This window comes from Pteropus alecto, unplaced genomic scaffold, assembly GCF_000325575.1.
Source record: "Pteropus alecto unplaced genomic scaffold, ASM32557v1 scaffold103, whole genome shotgun sequence".
Taxonomy (NCBI): Eukaryota; Metazoa; Chordata; class Mammalia; order Chiroptera; family Pteropodidae; genus Pteropus; species Pteropus alecto.
The window spans coordinates 14,614,936-14,631,743 of NW_006436288.1; positions in this window are offsets into that span (position 1 = coordinate 14,614,936).

The following is a 16,808-nucleotide window of genomic DNA, read 5'->3' on the forward strand; positions in this document are numbered from 1 at the left end:
TAAAAAACTTATTTATTCAACAATATTTATTAAAAAGCATCCCATACCAGACACTATTCTACTCTATGATGTAATCATATATGATTTTTTTTGGTGTATGCATGTTTGATTTCTGGGTGTTCTGGATTATATCATAAACATAACACCCAACCTAGCTTTCTCCATTATCTTATACAATTGTAAGATCGCTGCGAAGTTTACTTACGTGGAGGCATTCTGTATTTCTATGTAACGGATGATATTTCTCTCCTCTTTTCTTGAGTGCAGCTACACTGTTATGCCTGGTTTATGTTCTCATTCCTTCTGGATGGTTGTAATACTCTGATATATTTTCACATGCAATGTTAAATTGCCTAAGCTGATGGGCATATTATGAACTTTTTTTCAGAAAAAAATCACCATTTCTCATATGATGAAATAGCAATATTTTTAGTTTTCTAGCATTGCTACTGAATTATTGGAATGGTGTTATGTTTTTGGAAACTGGTAGCTTGTATTACAAGCAGTTCATTTTAATTTATAAATACATTAGGAAATATTTTTTCCTTATAAAACTAACACAAATAAATATTGCTACTCCTTTCCTTTGAAAGAAAAATTTCCATTAAATCAAATCTACATATATTCTCTGAGTTCTGAAAAAAAGTCTGCCTCTTTACAGGATATGATAATTTTCACTCTTGTTTCCACTTCTTTCTATCTTATTAAGTCAGCCCCTTTCTCTATGTCTTGCTCCTTTTAATGACAAGATGACTTCCTCCTTTATGTCACTTCCCTGGAAAATGCTATGTAGAAATTTCAATACTTCTACATGAGAAAAAGCAACAACAATGACTCTCAGAGAAGTTATAACTCTGAAAATGAGGAAACTGAATTATAATCCTGCATTTACTCCTTACTACCTATAAGATCTTCATGAAGTAACCTCTCTGGCCCTCACTTTCCTCATTTTTAAAAGAGAGGTTCTAAGTGGATTGTTTCTAATGTCCCCTTGGGCTCTAGACTCAATTTGTGAGACTTTACCTTAGTTTTTCCATGATGTATGCATGGCATGGTAACTCCACAATATCATCAAAAACTCCGGCTTCTTCTAATTTTATCTACCAATATCCTCCTAAGTGCAATATCCTAAGCAGGATAAAAAGGAAAGAGAAAAGGAAAAGACAAAGGCAGAGAAATATAGATTTTTACCATACTAATGTCCCAAATACAACTGGGATTCCATTTGCAAGGAAGAATACAGAATGTAAATTGGATATATTGGATAGGCCTACCACCACATGGAGCTAATAATAGTACCATCTCATTCTTCATATATTTATTCATTCAGCAAGAAAATCTTTATTAAGGGCCTTTTTTGTGCCTGGCATTTTATTTAGGTACAGAACATTTGGTCACAAACAAGAACAGGTATGCTTTTTCTTTCCTAGAGTTTAGTAGAAGCTATTGGAATTAGTAGGAGAGCTGCACATTAAAAATAAACCCAAATACACACACACACACACACACACACACACACATATGTACATATATGTGTGTGTATGTATGTGTGTATATATATATATATATACATACAATTATATCTGGGGATATATGATCTGATAGAAAAAATTGATCATTATAAGAAGGCAACACAGCTATCAAATTTAGATTAGAGGATTAGACACCTTCTGAGAAAGTGAGACTTAAATAGGAGCTGAATACTTAGAGTAAAAGATTGGGTGGGTGAGAAGAGTCTTAAAAAAGAGGGAAGAGTGTGGCTAAAGGCCTTACAGCCTAGAGACTCCACAAAGGCCAGTGTAGCTGGAATGTGTTGAATTTCTTGTGAGTATACCACTTTGTTGGCCACTCTGATTAATCTGACCAACAGATGGTGAGACCAAATCCATTCAATATTTCTCATAAAACACATAATTAATGTTACTATCAAAAGCATCTCAATCATTAAGAACAGGCCATGAGGCCAATTTGCCATACCGATCTCATCCATATCCTCAATGTTCTAGACATAATTAGCTGAACAGGTAACATAAACCAGAAGGTTGCCCCAGAAAGCCAGGTGGCTTTTTTCTTTAAGTTTATGTATTAACTCTTTCTATTAGCACAAGGTATTAATCCAAGTACAATAGGATGTATTTGTGATTATACTGATTCTACCTTGGTCTTCAAAGAATAAGTCTAGGATATTCTACCATCCATAACAACCCTGGCCACTAAGGCTGATCTAAATGTCTTCTGGGGCTGATGTGGTATTCAATCACTTTCGGTAAAGTTCAGCATAAATTTCATATATGACCAATTTACAAGGGAGCCAAGAATACTCAATGGAGAAAAGACAGTTTCTTCAATAAGTGGTGCTGGGCAGACTAGATATTCAAATGCACAAAAATGAAATTAGACCCCTATCTTACACCACTCAAAAAAATTAACTTGAAATGGATTAAAGATTTAAACAAAAGACTAGAAATCATAAAATTCCTGAAAGAAAACAAACAGAAACTCCTTGACATGGGCCTTGGCAATGATTTTTTGGATATGACACCTAAAGTACTAGTGACAAAATAAAAGATAAACAAGTGGAACTACATCAAACTCAAAAGTTTGTGCACAGTGAAAGAAACAATCAACAAAATGAAAAGATAACTTACAGAATGGGAGAAAATATTTGCAGACTATATATCTGATAAGAAGTAATATCTAATATAAAAAAACTCATACAACTCAATAGCAAAAAAATAACAAAAACAAAACCTATTTTATTAAAAAATGGCAGAGGATCTAAAATGACATTTTCCAAAAAAGACATACAGATAGCCAACAGGTACATGAAATGAACTCAGCATTACTAATCATCAGGGAAATGCAAATCAAAACAACTTTAAGATGTCACCTTATGCTTGTTAGAATGATCATCATCAAAAAGACAAGAGATAACAAATGCTGGCAAGGATATGGAGACAAGAAAACCCTTGAGCACCTTTGTTGGATTGTAAGTTGGTACAGTCACTATGGAAAACAGTATGGAGGTTCCTCAAAAAATTAAAAATAGAACTATATGTGATCCAACAGTTCCATTTCTGGGAATATGTTAAAAGGAAATAAAACATTATATTGAAGAAATATCTGCATCTCATGTTCATAGAAGCATAATTTATTTATTTATTATAGTTTCTATTATTTTTAGAATAAGAATTTCCTTTCTTTGTCTTTAGACTAATAAATGGGAAAACTGATGACCACATAGATGAGATGAAAAGTCAGTTTACCTATCTCTCATGGTAAATAAACTTTATAAATTCTATAGCTTTAAATTTTTGTATAAAGTGGAAAAATAGTTTATTTTACAAGAAGATTTGATGTTAAAGAATCTGAAGCTAAAATATAAGATGTAAAATTTCCACTTGTTGAACTACATTATTGTAACCTAGCTCCATTAAGCATTATGAGTAACTAGAAAACGATTTCCACACATTTTTTAGTTTTCAGTTGATTAAAGTGCATATAAAAGTATAAAACAATTTTCAAAATCACATATGAAATAAATGGCAGAATGGGGATTGGGATCCTGTTCATCCTACTTCAGGGCCAAGATCTTAACCACATTGCTTTACGGAAAGCCTGAAACTTGAGTCATAAACTACTCCAAGGAAGATTCTCTCCTAGGCCCATTTTCATTTTGGGCAAGGCAGCTCTTGTCTTTTCTTGATTTCTTCCAGCACAGAGTGAAAAAAGCTCTATTTTATTCATAAGTTCTTTCCATAATATCTTGTCTTCTAAATGGTTGTGCTAGCTCTGTTTTATTAAATATAACATGATGTTAAATGATTAAAGGCAATTTTTTCTGCTGTCTCAGAGATGACTTGTAAGCCTCCAAAGCCAAAGAGCCATACCTAGAAGTCATGAAGCAAAGAAAAAGTTTAGATCACATATACAATACTTTCTGAGTAATGGTGAAGCCTGTTTTCCAAACCTTCACTCATCAGCCATATCGAAGTTACCTAAAAGACATTGAAGAGCCTATGGTCTTCTCCAAGTGAAGCACAAAGACAGCTTAAAGTTGAATTCCAAATTTCAAAGGCCCAGGGGCTGGTTCCATGAAATATCCACAGGCAAAAGCATCACATGAAATACCTGCCTGGTGGCAGAGAAATAGGGCTGCATTGGAAGTGAGCTATAATTCCACTCATGGTGGGGGAAAGGGACATACCTCCTAAGTATAGAAGGTAGACCCAGCAGAAGTGTGAGGTCATTTTAACGGGACAACATGTAAGTGAGCCATCTGGAGTGGTGAAATGACTCCAGGAGAGGGAGAAATCACTCAAAGGCAGGAAGCAGAGTCTAAGTGGACAGTGGAGGAGACTCTACCAATGTCCCAGGAACTTAATGAGTCTGAGGAAATCTCATGAGCATTCCTTGCCATTTCAGGCTTCTGAGTCTGAAGTAGGCAAAAGCAGATGAATTGAGTTTGGAATAATATAATAATTGGACAAGAATTATATTGTTAGCTAAGAGTGATAGGAAAAGCTCGGAGATTCACAGCAATTTTATTTAGAAGATTAAAAAGAACTTTTCAATGGAACGAGTTTAATGGAGAGTGAGAGAAAAATAAAGTTGGTCTCCACATGCTTTCTAACAAAGTCATCTGTGAAGGGGAAACGATGGAGACAGACACTATGTAATGATTAGGACTGCCTGCATGTTAGTTGTAAAGACTAGCCTCTCTAGTCACCTAATACAAGAGCATGAGAGATAAATATTCCAACACAATATATGGGGTTAAAGACCTGATAAGATGTGATGAAAACTCCCTATTGCAGTAGGTCTTTATATGTAATGGGATTATGGAGCAATCTTATGTCAAAATGACCGTGTTTATAGATATGATAATTATAAACATAGGTAAATTATATGAGATTAACTTAGACTTTGGATAGAAGATGAAACCCATATGTCTAGACAAAGGTAAAGAGATAATAATGGTACAAATAAGTTGGTAGAGGGATTCCTTTAGGAATTTTGGGAGCAGTGGAACAGTTATACTTCCAGAGAATGAAACTTTTTCTATTCAGATCTAACATGTAATAACATCAACTTGAATAAAAGAGATCACTTTTCCTTGGTCAAAGAAACTTGAGAACTCATTTTGAAACAGATATGAGTGTAAGCTGGAACACAGAAGAAAATGCCAAATTCTAATATAGAAAGAGAAAGAATGAACACAACTGTTAACAAGGTGGCTTTAAGTGGGCTGACAGAATTATAGTAAACAGATGCATAACTATTGTTGCCACATGGATGGCAGAAAACACCCACCTCCCCCACCCAACACACACCCAAAACACACCCAAAAGAGGTTTGGACGTTGAGACTGATGAGGCCACACATGCACCATGAGGGTATGAGAAGGTTTATTATTTGCATATGAAGCTTTCTGGGGAGAGCAGGGCAGTTACCCAGGTTAGTCCCAAATAGCTTGAGGGAAGGGAGAAGTGAATGGCTTTTTATTTATTTATTTTTTAAAATCATTTTTAAAGAGGGGACCTGGCAGTGCAGGGTTTGCATGGTTTGAAATTCCCCATCCATTCCCAAAGAGAGAACTCCAGGCAAGGTGGGAGGAGAAAAGAGTGGGACTTAAAACTGTCAGCAGTCAAATATCAAATATGGAGTCAGACTTTTTAATTCAATAACAAAGTCTGTCTCCTAAATTTTATACACTTCATGTTAAAAATAAATTTGCATTTAAGATAATAGATCTGAGAGTGTATTATGAAGAAAGGAAAGGTCATAAAATAAAATCGTAGTCCCGGAAAAGAACCTGGAGCTCTTGGTAATAGTAATTATGGCAGAGGCCTTGGTGTTTCTGACCAAAGAAACAAAATTTGAATATCCAAAACTTTTCTTATAATAAAAAGAATTTTTATAGTATTACATATTTATTTCTTAATTTTACTACTTCGTTACTTAACAAATATGTCCTGTAATTTAAATTAAGGTGCTTTCTATATATTACAAATTTTCTATGATTATGGCCAGGGCATTTGCTCACTGAAGATTTTCTAATGGATTGTTTACTACCTACCTTGTCCGACCTTACACAAAAAGTGATTTTGCTAAAGGTATCACAGAGAAAAGAAGCTGGAACTTTGAATTGAAAGGTCTCATTTGTAATTTAAATCTGTGACTGAATTAAAGTAGGAGAAATAATGTGATTAGAATAGATGATGGGAAACTAGAAAAAAACAAATGATAATGGGATATTTTATAGAAATATTTAATATATTTTTCAACTGGATTTAACAAAATGTATGTCAATGAAATTTGAGATAATGAGGATGCTGTGTTTTAGGACAAGTGACAGAAAATTATAGCCAGGAGGCCGAATCTCATCTGTTTTTATACGGCTCATGAGCTAAGAACAGTTTTTACATTTTTAAATGATTATATTTTAATGGTTATATAAGTAGCTATATAACTTCTTTTATTTCGCTTCTTGTTTTGCAAAGTCTAAACTATGTATTATTTGATCCTTTACAGAAATAAAATTTGCTGACCTCAGTTTAGGGATTAGATGCAATTCAGGACTCATATTGTGCTAGAATTTAGAGAAATAATTTGAGGACCTAAATAATGAAGAGAAAATCTGTTTAGGGTAGTGTGTTTAGAACCTTATATATATTTACATATATAATGTAGATATGAAATGTGATAATTTTGTTATCATAATACATGAATCATTTTAATCTTGTTATCTTTTAAAGGCTTAGAGTGAGTCATGGAGGGAGCCTATACTTGACAAAATTTTAACTATTGTGGCCTGGCCAAGAGACTTGAAGCTTTAATCTATGAGATCTTTATGATTTGGTACCTTTAATCACAGCTGATTAGTTCCACAAAACAGGCCTCCACAAAGAAGATCTGAATCAAAGAAGCAAAGATGTCAGCAAAGCTATGAGAGTGAATGATTTCACTAAGGGCCAGTGAACCACAGGGGTGGCCTGAGCCAAGTGATAGGTTGGTCACACAGATGAATTTAGCATGCATCTTGCTATAGCTTGAGCAGCTTTTTTTAGTACATATGTGCTGATCATGAGAGGATCAAAAATAAATGCTTGGTGGGCTGCAGAGTTCCATTTAAGAAGGAGGAGTTGAATCAAAGATGTAAGTACGTGAAAAAGAAAAACTTTATTTTAGGTTGGCATTGGAGGATGAAAATGTTGACTGTTTTTCAAATGCAACATAGCTGAGGTTAGCATATACCAGGCAACACAGTAAGGGGCTGCTGCCACTTCCGGGTAGGCAACACTGAATCTGCTGCCCCAAATTTCATTCTGTGTTCAGCACCAAAAAAGAATTTATGAAGGAGCCATTCATAAGTGTGATGGTCCACAAACTCAAAAACACTCCCAATAGACAATTCAAATTGCCTCTACTTGTAGAAATCTTTCCAGAGAGACAGATGAAAGCAGTTCTTCCGCAAGACATCATTCTTTAGCAATGCAGAAACACTCAATATGACACTGGGCTGAACATTCCTACTCACATCCTCCATTTAATTCAGTCCTGGAGTGTCAGAGGAAATAAAAATTATGAGGTTTGGATGGATATAAAAGAAAAATACTCAAAATATAAACTAGTGACTACAGCTGCTATCATTGCAAATTGCTAAACTTTGCAAGGAGGGAGCAATTTCTCCAATGCTATTATCTGAAAAAGCAATAAAATGGACTGGCGGTTTTTCTTCTGATATGATTTTATCATGTAAAATGTAACCGCTTTCTGAGAGATTTCTCCAAAATCATTTTAGGTTTGCAGGTCTGGACAACCAGCACAGACTGACTTTTCTTGGCCTCCCTGTGGTTGAAACCACTTAGTCTTTGCCTCAGTCTATGATTACTCCAGGTGTTAGGTTTTGGGAACATGATCTAGGCTGGGATAACAGTTTAAGGACTGAAGAATGGTTTGTTTTCTAAATTTCATGCACACGGGTCACTGCTGTGGAAATCTCTTGTTTCCTATTAATCAATCTCTGTAAAAGTGAGTTTCATGAAAGATGTGGCATTAAATTGATGCAACTTCAGAGGACTGTTTGCAGCCAGAGAGTCTAGGTTGTAGCTCTTCGAAAGAACTTCAACGCCCCTAGGACAGTGAATACTTTTCGGTAAGACTGATCAGAATTAAAATCCGAAAAGGGAGAAATCTGTATATAATTCATTTGAACTTGAATTCATAAGGACAAGAAAATCTGTTTTCTTTAATTCCTTTAGATTTTAGAATAATTTGTGCTTAAACTCACTAAGATCCCTGCCCTTATGGAAATTACACTAAGGTCAGGGGGATGGAGAGATTATAAATAATAAACATAATAACAGAGGTAACTAAAACAGAGTAAGGAGATTAGAAGTGCCATGAAGAATGGGACGGGGAAATGAGAAGACTGAAATTTTTAAATACGTTCATCAAAAGTGTCTTCCTTCCCATCTAGTAACTATCTCCCTAAGAATAACCATTATCTTGACTTATAATAGCACAAAATACATTTTTAATTATAATTAGTGCTTACATGCATATTTAACTCATCATGCCCAGTGGTTATTCTAACTCCATTTGCAGCTACTATTCCAAATGTGGTCTTGTTACTCAAACAAATAAGTACTTGATATGGAGCTACTGAAATAGGTCATTCTTTTTCTCTACCAATAAGCTGAGAATTTCAGAGCAGCATGCTCTCACCAAGTAGGGACAGTATTATACTTTAACTATCTTGATTCAGGTCTACACCGACTCTGGCTCTATTTCTTCGTTCAGTCATGAGAGAAATCATTCATCACTATTCGTCAGGGCATTGCTTTGGTTCACTACATGGAAAGCACCATGCTTATAGGACTGAATAGGAAGTAGCAAGAACCTAGAAGCTTGTTAAGATACATACATGTCAGAAGATAGAAGATTCATTCCACAAAAATTCATCTAAGTAGCTGAACTTTGAAAAGTCAGCACATCAAGTGATACTCAGTGTTTGTGACTAATTGGGATGTGGTATGGGGCTTCTAACAAACTTCTAAAGGAGAATCACTAGATAGTCTTTTAAGATTTTGAAACAAAGCTGTGACCTCTTTGGTAAATAACTATTTTGCTTTTGTGAATCAGATTTGGCTTGCTTTGAATATCTAGTAAATAATACCAAATGACCATTGACATGAATTTTCCGAAAGTAACAGTATTTTATATGGTTTATCATGCTACAGAATTAGACATACCAACAAATTTCCAATACCAAGTGGTAGCACCAATTATATGAGGTTTAAGATGGTCTTAGAAGTACAAATAAATTACATAATAAACCTGTTCACATTCATTTCCTTTGCACTGCCACTTTTCCTGAATATACACCTAATACTCCAAAGAAAAGTTCCTACGGGCATGTGATGGAGAAAGATAATTCATAATATGCATTTGCTTTCCCTGCTTGTCATGTTGTTGCTCCTAGCAACATCACTATTGAATCTTAGCGAATGCTTTATTCACCATTATGGTGCCCCACACAATCTTACTGTTTTAAGGAGATCATTGTACAGGAAGAAAATAAAACAGAGATAATGGGCTGATTTTCATAATATTAATTAATTTTACCACGTACCAATTATGGTCTTAGAAAATGCTGGATTAGCCTATTGAAGATATTAAATTTATTGAAAAGTGTTTTGCAAAGTTAAAATCTTACCTTCTAGAAGTATAATATATTCTATGAATTAAGACAAATTGGTACTTACTCTTCTAAAACCATAATAGATGTCTCTGAGAAACAAAGGGAGAAGTGAAAGCAGCACCTTTCGCTATTACACCAAATTACTCACTTGAAAAATATGTGCCCCACACTCTTCTGCATTAGGGGTCTTAATTCCTAAGGGAATGATGCTTCCACCAGAGGAAACAATGGAAATTCCACTAAACTGGGAAGGTGAGATAGCCACTTGTTTGTTTTGGCCTCCTCTTGTATGAACCCAATGTGAAAAACATAGAGATACACTATTGATGGGGTGATTCATCCTGATTATCTAGGGAATATAAAGTGGCTACTACATAAAGTGCATAGAAGTGTATGTCTACAATGTAAGGGAATCCTCTCAGAACCAACAAGTACTTTAGATGTAAAATTTAATGAAAGGTATAGCAACCACGTGGAAGCAGGATCTTTAAGATTCAAAGACCTCAAGAACGAAGGGATCTATATCAAGTAACAAACCTTGATCCGCCAAAGTGCCGGCCAAGGTCAAAGGGAATCTTGAATAGGTAGCAGAGTAATAACATTATAAATACTAATTAAAATCTATGTCCAGTAGTAGAAACAAAGACTTTATAATATATCTATATTTTCTCCTTGATTTATTATGTATTTATTAACATTAACCAGTTTCCCTTGTTTTTTATTATCTTTTCCCATATTTTATACAAGGTGTATTGGTGGTAGTTAAGTTTATTATTTAGTTAATTGCTCAAAATATATCAAGATAAAATTGTGACTGAAATAGAGGAGCAAAGAACAGCTCCCAGAAAAGGATATGGTGACTCACAAGAATTCCCCAAAGAAGAGGCGAATAGTTAAATTTTTATTTCTAAAAGGATGCATTATATTATGTAGGAGCAGGTTATTGTTTTTCCCTTATTAACTGATTAGTTAATTTTTTTTTATTGACCATTACTATATGGCAGATACAGGTCCAGGCACATTTGGTATCACAATTAACAAAATATAATTTCTGCACTCATGGCTCTACATCTTAGTAGGAAGAGAAGACAATAAATACCATATGTAAGGAAAATGTATAGTGTGCTAGAATGGTGCTGGGTGTTATATAGAGTAGTAAAGATGGATTGGGAATTCCAGAGGAGGGAGACTGAGGAGGATGCAATTTAAGTAAGTTGATCAGAAAAGACCTCCCTGATTTGGTGACATTCAAAGTACCATGTATTGGAGAACATATGGGAAAGAACTATGCAAATACCCAGAGAAGACATTTCAGGAATGTGGGGAGCAGTAAGGCCCTGAAGTGGAATGTGCCTGACGTATTAAAGGAACAACTAGGAGGCTAACATGGCTGAAAAAAAAGGGGACGTTGGTGGTTGGAGCAAGGAGCAAGAGATACAAGAAGATTATTTGAAAGAATTAAAAGGAAATCAGATTGCCACTTGTTTGTCACTGATGACTTTGGATCTAAATTGAAGGGAGAGTGACAGGGGTTTTTAAGCAGATGATTTATTACTGTTCAAAGTTAATGGGAAGAATGACACCTATTGACATTTCCAGAAAGAGAGACCATCGAGACTCACTTGACATCTTTCGAATCACATTCTTTTGTACTTTTTGTGTATTAAAAGGTTGAAATCTACACTTTCCTACTAAGGTTTTCTCATATCTCTGTTGTTGGATATGATTTAGTTTGTGCTAATCAGATGCATTTGTGCAAAGACTGAATTTAGAACTGTATACTCTGTTAGGTAGGGAGGCTGTATCACTGCAGATGTCCACTGTAGATTGAGTATGTGCTGCATTGCTCTAGAGATATCAGCTGTGACAATGACTTTCTGATCCCTTTATTCTAGTTAAGGCCATATTTTCCATCAGAAAACAGGCCTGGCAATGGTTTCCCGCTCTCTACATCACAGCTAAGGTAGTGTGTTTGTGAAGACAACTGTCCAGAATAATGGTTTCCCATTAATTTAGCTTCCTACTGTTCTTGAAAAGCAGTTCCCTGGACAGACCTGTTCAGTGATGTGGTTCAAGTAGTTATTCCTGGAAACCCATCCTAGAATCTACTCCTCTACCTCTTAAAAGCACTAATTCCTTTTAGCTTTTTATAGCAAAGGGCTCTCTATTGCTTGAACTGGAACTCTGGATAATAGAGGAAAGTTAAAGATTTCTTTCACTCTTATAGACACTGCTATGCGGTGTGATTTGGATCTGTGCACTTCGAAACCAATCTAAAGACCTTAAAGAAAAAGGAAAATAGAAACTTCTAAGGAGGTGGAGGGGGTCATATTGTATTTGAATACATGTTATAACATGACAGGATGTATAGCATCAAAGCTAGTGGGAAGAGAAAAATAATTAATAAATTTTAATTAATAAAAATTGAATTAATTTTAGAGCAAGGTAAAAGGAAATTTTGCAAGCATGAATTAATGAGCTTTGAACAAAAAGTGAAAATTTTTGCTATGACACAATGTCATCATGGCTACTCTGGAATCCAGATTTTTGTCTGTGATATTCTTTAAATAGAATAAGAGCTTTTTAGAGAACACATGATTCTATATTAGGACAGAAATATCATATAATATTTATCATAAGCCTACAACATCTTATCATTGTCAAAAACAAGAATGCTTTCATAATTGCTTTGGGTACTATGAGAAGGAATAAAAATGCAAGTCTGAGGAAAAGCTGTTAGAACATAAGTAGTGACATATTGAACATCAAAAAAACAAAACAATGATTAAATTGGAACTTATTTTGTCTGTAAGATGTCCATGACTATACTTAAAGAAGACAAATATGCATTGTATTAGAGAAAAGCCTGTCAAGAACTATAAAGGCTCTGACATTTTATCCCTTTGCAAGCTAACAAGTTAGCATGTCACAGTTTCCCAGATGCTGGCAGAAGACACAGACTCCTGGGTCAAAGACAAAAGACTTTATTGCTCATGGCACAGCAGGTAGCATGATTTACATGTTTGCATCAGTTCCCCTTGCACCTCACGTCCTTTAAGGGCAATGTAGAGGCAGGCCCAGGTAGATGTTGCACAAACAATGTGTTTGTGCACAGCTAAGAAATCCTGAGATTAAAAAACCGTAATCCTTTAAAGGGGCCTCTAGCGAACCCAGAGGGAGACATTATTTTAATTATCTTGATCAGGAAACAAATCTGTCCTCTACCCCAGAAGCAAACATAATCTCTATCTTCCACATCTATTTGTGATACAACCATTATATAAGGTACTTCTGAAGAAAAGCTCACATGAAATATACAAAAATGTGATGGAGAATTATCTCCCAACAAATTCAAACCTGAAAATTTAAGTACATTGGTGAGCGATGTCCCACAAGGTTTTAACATTATTAAATTGCTAAAGGAAGGTGGTACGTTTTGCTTTATTTGGCTGATATAACTCCATTCTCCTTGGGTTTGTTCTGTGAAAGGCCTTGTGTGCAAATTTGCCCACAAATGCCGTAAGAAAAATGAGGCAGACAAGTCCAACTTACCAGTTTAGAGTTGAGTAGGAAACTTACATACAGAAGTGGGTCCTGCACATCCACAGGAAAGTCACATCTCCATATCTTCACCTTCTAGATCACTCTCTTTTATTTTCCCTTAAAAATAGCCCTATATTCTAAGAAAAGAGTGTGAGGATGGTCAGGGGGAGACCACGAGGCCAGATACCGGCAGGCACTGGTGCCAGGGCGAGCTAAGAGACGGATAATAACTTAGGCTTCTTACCCCAGAGGAAAGAGTAATGGAAACTCTGTGCCTAGCCTGAGACCTCTGTATGCTTTCCAGAGTCTACCTGGGAAAAGAGGAAAGGGTCAAAGGTCTGGGCACATTGACTCAGAAGTTAAACTGGCAGATTAGCTTGAAGATGGAGTAAGCTTTTCGAGGTAGTTCAGTATTTTTGTTCAAGTTCACTTGATATGTAAGTTATGTTCTACCTGCTGCATTGTTATTGTGAGAATATGGTATTTTAGCTTAAAGGAGGATTACAAATGGACCTCAGAAAAGTCTGAATTCTGAACTGCTGAAGAATATTATGCCTGGACACTGACCCGGGCTTCACCCAAACAGTAACAATTTGAGAAGGTTGTGGATTTATACCTCACCAGAAAACTGTAACTGTTAGCAGGCAGACATGATTTTGGAGTCTTGGGGAAGTTGGTGGTGTTGGATGAGACATTTGGCATGGGAGCGGGTAGGAGAATATGAACCACCATGAGCGGCAAAGTGAGCTCTTGCACATGGAGGAATCATTGCTGTCACTCTACAGCGGCGTTAACATTTGAAGCTCCATTACCCTGTGAGTACCTGGGGCCTAGGGAGTCAGCACTTCCTTATGAGAACACTTCCTTTTGTTTTTAGCTTTATTTAATCATCACCATAATTTCCATATCCTTTGCTATCAACGTGACTTTATATGCCCTGATTGTATCTGTTATGTCTTATCATTATTCATAGGATAATCCCATTGTGTTATGCTACACTCTCTAAATTTTAAAGTATTTATAGTTTTATGCATATTTCTTGCTATTTTATACCTGCATTCCATTTCAAAATAAGAGAATATTAATGTAGTGATATTGTAATAAATCGTCTCCTTTTTTCTATCTTATCTCCATTTTTCCTGTTAAGGCAAATACAATAAATTTTCTGTTTACAAATAATAACATTGCTACTCTTTGTTTTCAAGTGAAATTCTTGATTGCATTTGGGATCAAACAGACACCTATAGGGTTAGGATAAAAGTATAATTGAGAACTAGCAGAGAAAGGAACTTAATTCCAACATAATATCCTCTCCCTAAAATAAGGCGTTAAGTTTAATTTTACAAAAGACTTAATTCTAACCTCATACACAAAACATGTCTTGCATTCCTAATATACTTTTGCAGACACAAAGAATAGTTTCTAAAAAACGTATGCAAACATTCTTATACCAATGTGCAAAATTAATTTGGTTTCTCATTTGTTGCACTTGTTGAATGTAAAATGAAGAGATTTGTATAATGGTATCCAATGTGAATGACAAGGGCTATCGAGAGGCAGTAGAGCTTTATGGTTAAATGCATAATATATGGAAATGGAATTTCTGTGGAAGATTTATGGTTCCACTGATTGTAAAATATGGGACTGTGAACAAGTTACTTAATTTTTTCGTACCACAATTTCCTTGTCTGAAAAATGAGTATAATTTTTAAAAAATATGTACTCATTGGTTGCTACAAGGATTTTATAAATAAATCTTTGTCAGATAATCAGAACAGTACTAGGAATATGTATTTGCATAGAATATTTCTGTATGTTCACATAAAAAAATTGGTAATAGTTATTGACTCTGGGAGGTGGAAATGAGAGTCTGGATATCTGTTTCCAGAAAAAGATGTGATTTTCAAAGTATGCCCTTATACTGTTTACATCTCCTATTACATTTTTCTATCAATGAAATAAATTAATTTGAAAGGACTCAAGATAAATGAGAGTACAATCATTAGAATTTCACAGCAATGAATAACATTTGCCAGCATAATAATAGAAAAGTAGATGGCAGATATTTATGGTTTCATTTGAACATTTGATCATATTGTTTTACTACTGAAAATTGAGAGACTTGTTTATCTCAGAAGGAAGGTCCTATCCTTTAATATTCTATACAATTCTCATAAGATTCTTCTTTTTAAGTAGTTTAAATATTTTTAGATGATACATATTTAAGATTTTCCCCACATGCAATTACATATTCAATTGTCAATTTGATCCCTCTTGGAGTGCCTCCTACTCAATAAGAATTGATTTACAACGGTATCTCTACAACCTAAATACTAAAGATGAGCTCAGGGGAAAAAAAGTTTTGCACAAGCAAATAAAGACAATATAGTACCAAGCAGCTGTGTCTATGACATTATGAGAATGTTTCAGAGGGCCTCTAGTCTACTAGCATATGGAATCCTTGTGTCTCCAAGAGGGTAGAAAGTCAGGTTTGTAGTAGCTTAAGTTTGGGAACGAAATAGAGTAGATCTAGTTCTCAGGAATGGCATTACCCACACAGAAATTTGAACCATGGGAGATAAAATTTGTGAATAATTTGCACAGAATTTTTGTAAGGTATTTGAGAATGGGTCATTGCATTTATAAATTTTGAAAAGTAGGGAGAGCAGAGTTGGAAGAAATGAGAAACACAGCAAGCTGGAGAAGCACCATACCATGGGCCTTCACTCAATAAGATGGTTGTCAGTCTCAGGAAAAGGAGTGAAACACAGAATTGGTGTAGTGGAAAGCTGAAAGCAAGGATATTCTCATTCTTGCCTAGAGGTTTATTAGCTTGCTATCCTTGTGATTTAAGCCATCCATTGAATTACCAATATCTCTCTTTGACATCACAAAAGCTTTAGAACCTCCTGTTCTTACTTAATGTATACACTTTCCAGACTTCTTATAAAGAAGAAAACTCAAAGTATGTTAGACTTTATCAGTGAGCCTAGTTGAGAGAACTAAAAAGAAGTAGAAAAATCAAATCAACACACACACGTACATTAATGTACATCATGATATGCTCTGGAAATAGTAAAATTCATTAATTATACAGAATATATGGAAGATCAGCAAATTCTTGTGGAAACATGAAAAAATGAAATATAGGTCTATATAATTATAAGAAGGAAATCTTATTTTCTTCAAAAGGTCAGAAAGTGATGAGACAAAAAATATCAAATGAGGAGAACTAAGGAAAAGAGTAAAAAACAAAATTTAAAGAGCAAAATTTGATATTCTTCACTATAAGCTCAATTAATTAAGTTGTAGACTAAAAAGTAAAGGTGAAAAGATTGAGACAAAAATAGCAAAATCAAAGAACAAAAGAGTAATTTTGTAGATAGGTTTAAGATTATAAAAATAGACAGCAGATCAAGAAAGACTCTGTATAATTTCCACATAGACAGGATCTTTAATGATTGCCTAGGACAATGTCTGGGTACAATTAAAATGTAGAAAAATATAAAACTATAAAAATAATGACATGAAAACAACAAAAATGAAACAACAATAATTA